Source organism: Cnephaeus nilssonii (genome assembly GCF_951640355.1).
Source record: "Cnephaeus nilssonii genome assembly, chromosome: 7".
Classification (NCBI taxonomy): Eukaryota; Metazoa; Chordata; class Mammalia; order Chiroptera; family Vespertilionidae; genus Cnephaeus; species Cnephaeus nilssonii.
In genome coordinates, this window is record NC_137078.1 from 91,761,236 (window position 1) to 91,767,683 (window position 6,448).

Genomic DNA, 6,448 nt, shown 5'->3' on the forward strand with positions numbered 1-6,448 from the left:
CCATATATGGTCTAATAGCAATATAACTACATTTGGGATTTTAAAACTCACTAGATGGAGGCTGTGCGATCTGGAGTTAAGTCTCAACCTCTGTCTTTTAAACATAGCCTAGAACTGGTCTGTGATGCCTGATGTCCTGCTGTCTGTAGCATGTAGGCATTTATAGGCGCTCACTGGGGTGGCCTGGTGCTCCTGGCTGAGCTGAAGCTAGTGCAGGACAACCTGGGACACTTAGGGAGTTGCAACCTCTGCTTGGGGAAGGAAAACTGTGTGCAGAAAGCTTTGGGTCCCAATGCCCAGACAGGGGAAATTATGTAAAGTACCTGGTTGAGAAAGGCATTGAAATAAAGAGTATGTGTTATTTTTATAACAAAAATAATCAAGATATCCATGTTCAGTTCATCAGCAAGCATGGGTGATTCTCTTTCCAAAATTTTTCTCAAATTCACCCACCTCTCACCAGCCCCCCTACCCCCAGCACCTTCTACCTTGAACTCTGCAGCAGCCTCCTCACTGCTCTCTCTGCTTCCGCTCTCCTTTGCCCCACAGAGTGACATTTTAAAAACATAAGATAATTCACATCTCTACCCTGCTCAAAACACATCACACTCAAAATCCAAACTACTCACTTTGGTCTTGAATGACCTGGCCCAGCCTCCCTCTCCAACCTCACCTCTTACCTCTCTCACTCCAACCTGTGCTCCAGTCACTTACCTTCTTCTCAATTCCTTCTGCCTGGAATGCTCTGTCCCTCACTTGCCAAGATGGCTCTTAGGTTTCAGTATAAATGTCACTTCCTCAGGGAAGTCCTCCCTGACTACCTGATCCCAAAGTACTTCCTCCAATTAGTTTATGTAATTGAACAGCATCCTGTTTATTTCCTTCTCATAATTTTTAATTTTTCTGTTCATTTGTTGATTGTTGCTCTCACCCACTAGACCACAAACTCCCCAAAGAACAAATAGCATGTCACATTTAGTCCCATAACTTAGCACAGTGCCTGGCACATAATAGATGCTCAATAAGTAGTCGTTGCATGAAAAAATTCTCCCCAATCTGCATGGACTCTAGCATGTCGCCCACACTGTGAGGACAGAAGGGAAAGGGAGCTATTTGGGCACCTTGAGGGTTTAACTTGGGGAGCACTGAACCTTGTAGCAGCACCCTAACATAAGCAGCAGTTTGAGCACCCACAAAAATTATACCCAGATCACAGGTTGTCTAGTATGGACTTGTCTGAAGGACAACTCTTCCCCCAGGACTTCCAGAAACACTTAAAGGAGATGACTTAGTGGGGTTCCAAGATCCTACCCAGTTGGTGGAGCCCCCAGCCTGCAGGTTTTGCGTATTCATGCTCATGATACTTGTTAATGGTTGCTCACCTTCATTTTGGCCCTTTGCTCTTAGCGGTAAGTTCATTTGCATTTGGGTTTAGCAAATTTGTCTGCATTCCTGCCAGCCTTGCAGCATCCTCCTTTTTAAAGTTGGCTCTGATAGGCTCAGCCACCTTTTTAAAGTTGGCTCTGATAGAGGCGGAGGGTCTTCATGAAACAGCATGACTTAGTCCTGGGGAAAATGCCTTGGTCTCGGCCCTTGTCGCAGAACCAGGACCTGGCAGACCACTCTCAGCAGGCTATCAATTCCATTTACTAAGTATCCACATAAGGACATAACACACAGTTTAGCAGCGCCCTGTTTACACCATCCACAGTGATGCTAATTGTGGGCCCGGAGAAAGAAGATACCTACTAAGAAGGGCTCCTGGTGGCTAACTAGGGTCAAATCAAAACAACAACAACAAAAAAATCAGAGCCTAGCAGCCATTTTTACTCAAGGACCTCTGCAAAGTGCACTTTAGGGAAAAGCCTGCACTGAACTAACTACCTGTATCTGTACTGAATTGTCTGCCTCCTCTGTGTTTCTGCCATCTGAGCCACCCGCTTTATAAAAGAGTTCCTATTTCAACCAATAGGACTGAGTCTTTCCCCATTCAATTAGAGCTGTGCAGCTATATCCCCAGCAGTATCTTCATCGACCAATCAGAACAGCTCATTTCTGACCAATCAGGATGGTGCCTTTTGGACTAATCAGACTGTGAGGATTTGGAGTCCTCATTTGCATAAGGATGGACCAATCAGGATACCTTCTATCTATATAAACCAGTTCCCCTTTGTTCCTGGGAGTACACTTTCTCTTTCCAATGAAGGCTGGGCTGTGTTTCCCTGGTTGAGCTGAAATACCAAAGATGTCTTCCCAGAGCAGAAGGGAGCAGAAAGCGAGGTGCAGAGCTCCAGGGCCGCCTGGCCCCAGGATTGCCCCCATAGTCATGCTGCTTTCATAGCTGTGCTGCACTGCCATTGAGCTATTTTGCATTGAATAAAGTTTTCTTCACCTCATTCCAAATTGGGGAGTCATGTTGGCGTTGAATGGGTGCCAACAAGCATCAGATGACATAGTGAAAACAGCTATGATTTGGTTTGCACTCTATGTTCCAGGAAGCTTTTACCTGTCAACAGAGCTGATCCCCACCACAGTCCTGCAAACTATGTCTTTATTATGATCCCATCTGGTAAATGAGGATGCTGGGACTCAGAGAGGCAAAGGGAATTAGAGGGCAGAACAAAGATTTGAACCCAGGTACCTATCTCCTCAGCACCACGCTCCTCTCCCTTACCTCCATGGAAGTTTCCTGTTACCGGCTTTAATCGTGGCTCCTCCTCCCACCATAGAGCCTTGCCCCTGTGGTGGCAGTCACTGCAGGCATGTGAACAAGCCTATCAATAGGATGAATTGATCTGTGGCTCCCCTGGGCTCCCAGGCGATTGATCGCAATGACACATTCCCAGCATCTTTGAAGATGTTTTTTTTCCCTTAATACTTTGTCCCTCTGAGGTTGGATCCCAGATCAGTCCCCAGAGAATGGAGAAGCCTGATCTCGCATCCCCAGGAGCTAGGCCGTTGTCATGGTATCTGCCTTAGCTCCTCTGAGGCTGGGCCCAGCCAGTCCAGTCCAGATAAGCATCAGATCAAGCCAGGCTGGGGGCAGTGTTGCCAAGGGGATGCCGGCCTTCAAGATGCTCTGATGCTGTGAATACCACAGATGAGCCAATAGGGAGCAGGGACAGGGTTTTCAGAAGGACCTCTCTCTCCTAGGGGGTGGTCCTCTACTCCTTAAATTTCCCTGTCTGTTGACGACTCCCCAAAGTGCCTAGCACTGTGCCTGACATATAGTGTACATGCATTCATTCAACCGATGTTACTGAGCACACGTATGTGTGCTGGAGATGCAAGGAGAGAACACACACACACAGCACTGACCCTTATGGAGCTTCCATTTTAGTGGAAGAGGGAGCTGCTAATTAATGTAAAAGCAACTATGACAAATGCCACCAAGAGAGCTACTTGGTGCTTGCCTGACATCAGGGAATTTGACCTAATCAGGGAGGTGGGGGAGTTCACTTGAGCTGAGATCCAAATGCGTCCGTGTTAACTAGAGGAGGAGGAGGAGGAGGAGGAAGAGCAGAGGTGGAGGAACAGCATGTGCAAAGGCTGTCGGGTGGGGACGGGATGAGGATCAGACCCTGCAGGGCCTTGCAGATGGTGCTGGGGAAGCTGGCTTTAATCTCGAGGACAATAGGAAGCCGTCGGAAAGCTTTAGAGCAGGGCTGACGTGGGCAGATCTGTTTTGAAATGATTACACAGCTGCCAGGTGAAGATCTGGGGGGAAGGCTCTGAGTGGATACCGAGGGATCAGAGGTGGTTGGAAAAGTACTCAATAAATATTTTGAGACTCTTTTCCAAATCTGTCTTCCTTCCCTACTGCCAGCACCGGGTTCAGGCATCTCATCTCCACGCAGCTCCGACCAGTCCCTAACTGGACTCCTGGCCTCTGCTATTTCCCATCTGTCATCCGCCCCGCAATGGCTGGCAGAGTTCCCAGTCAAAGCTCCAAGTCTGAGCATGTTCTCCATGGATTGCATGGTGGTTCTCTAAGTCTTCCTTCCTTCAGCCCGAAATGAGGGGCTCTCTCATTGCAGTTACATCTCCCCCTCTTCTCCCCTCCAGCTCCCCGAACTCAGGGCGACTTTTATCTCCCTGCACGCGCTCTGCCTGGAATGCTGTCTTCTTCCAGCTCCGCAATCCTGCCTCATCCTCCTTGATGGTCCCGGCCTGGCATCTTTCCTGAACGTTGGTCCAGATCCTGATTTATTTCCAGGCTGCCTGTTTAGGTGCGAGAGAGAATTGATGTCCTCTGGAGCATCAACCCAGACCAGGCTCTTAAAAGTACATAAATTCATGTAATCCTGGTAACAGTGGTCGTGTAAAGAAAATATTGTTATTTATAAAATAGTTAAAGAGGAGCACATCAAGGCCCAGAGAAGGAAAATAACTTGCCCAAGGTTATGCTGCAAGTAAGGGGCAGAACTGGGACCTGTCTGCCCCCCAAAATCCACTCTCTACACGAAGGCCACTGCCTCGCCCTGAGCAGGGCTGGGTGAAGGGGATGCCATTTGGCCTCCTGCGGTTCATTGCACCTGGGAAAGAACAGAATCAGAAAACAATGCGACTAAACAAAGGCAAACCTCTTACTCCCTCTGTATCTGCTGTCTCGATGGTATTAATATTGGGTGTTTGTCTGTCATAAGCATCTATGTGTTATATATCATTTATATGTTACTAGTAGCCCATTTGCAGGAAGAATCCTGCAAGCGGCCGCTGCTGCCACCGTTGCGGCCTCCGAGCCTGCATCCGGGCGCCATTGCCGCCCGCCCCGCTCCACTCCGCCCTGCCCCGCCCTGACCCGCCCCGCCCAGGCTTTCCCTCTGGCAGCCACCTTGCTTTCCGATTTTCCTCCCTCTTCCTTCTAAGTTGTCTTCAGTCTTCATTCCTCCCTCCCTCCGTGTATGCAAATTAACCGCCATCTTTGTTGGGTAATTTGCATACTCGCCCTGATTGGCTGGTGGGTGTGGCTTTGGCTGGTGGGCGTGGCTTGGGCATAGCGAAGGTGCGGTCAATTTGCATATTGCTATTTTATTAGGTAGGATTTATTAGGTAGGATAACATGAATATGTTATTGTGCATGCATATGTGCCAGGCTCTGTGCAAACTGCCTAGCTAGCATTATCTCAAGAAAAACTTTACAAGAACCCAGCAAGGGAGGTGCCGTGATTGTACCATTCCTGTGAAGAGGAAAGGGAGACTTAAGCCCTCATGTACAACGAGAGAGGCTGCCTGGGTCAGCCCCAAGGCGCAGTCTCTACCTCTCTGAAAGATGCCTTGCACATGTACAAGGAATGGTTTACCCTGGGTCTCAAGGTCATTAGGGGCTCACCCACTTTTGTGGTCCTCATAGCTTTTCCCAGAGCCTGAGCCCCACTGCACCCCCAGCTCAGGGTCTTCACGTGTTTATGGGATTCCCTGGCAGAAAGGAGGCAATTTTCATTTCAGTTCACTGAACTTCATCCATTCATCCATCCACCCATCCAACAAACATTGATTAGTGCCTACTGTGTGCCGTGCCCTACTATGTGCTGGGAATATGGCAGATCAAAAAGGCATGGCCCTCAAGGAACCCACAGGCCAGTGCTATTTCCTGCCCATCAAAGCTATCGGTGACAATTCAGGGACCAGTTAGAAAATCTGACTTCTGGAAGGGCCCAGTGACTCATCAAAAGTTGGCAGCCTGTTGTCATGCCCGGAAAGTCCTTATTTTTTTCACCTCCAGTAAAGGCTGGGGCAGATGCTGAAATCGATAGGGAAAGGAATGAGCTCAGCTGCTGCCTGCCCTTCATGAACATCAACAATTAGGAGACATCTTGCAGAGTCTGGGCGACGTCGTTATGGTTGGATTTCCCCTGGCCCAGGCAGCTTGCTGAGTTTTTTCAAGAGGCAGATTGTCACAGCTCCTCTGTCAGGGTCGGCTCAGGAGGCATCTCTCAACATCCTGCTCTTCCTGTTGACACTTCTGCCAGCAGGGTGACTGTCAGGCAAGCTCTGCCTTCTCGAGGAAGCTGCTGGAACAGCTGGCGTTTCTTCCATGCCTTCTGTGGGCCAGGCTCTTTCTAGGTGATATCACCACTCCCCACAATAATCCTGGAATCTGGGATCCATTATCCCCATTTTACAGATGAAAGTATTGAGGCTCATTGAAGGAGGGAAAGTTGCCCAAGATCAGACAGCCAGGCAGCAGTCGGGGTTCCTCTGCGGCTGCCTGTACCAATCGTTGTATAGCATATACCATATTGTTTCTCAGCCAGGAAGCCCTGCCTGCAGGGCAAGCATTGTAAAAATTGTGATACCTTCTAAGTTGCTGATCCCTTTGCTTGTGGGGATTAAAGTGTTCTGAGTGCCTTAAGCACAGCGGGGGGATATGAGAGGCCACTAGCTATGGCTCCCAGCTTATATGAAGAATTATCTGGAATCCATTTGCCTAGGTAAGATGGTGCTT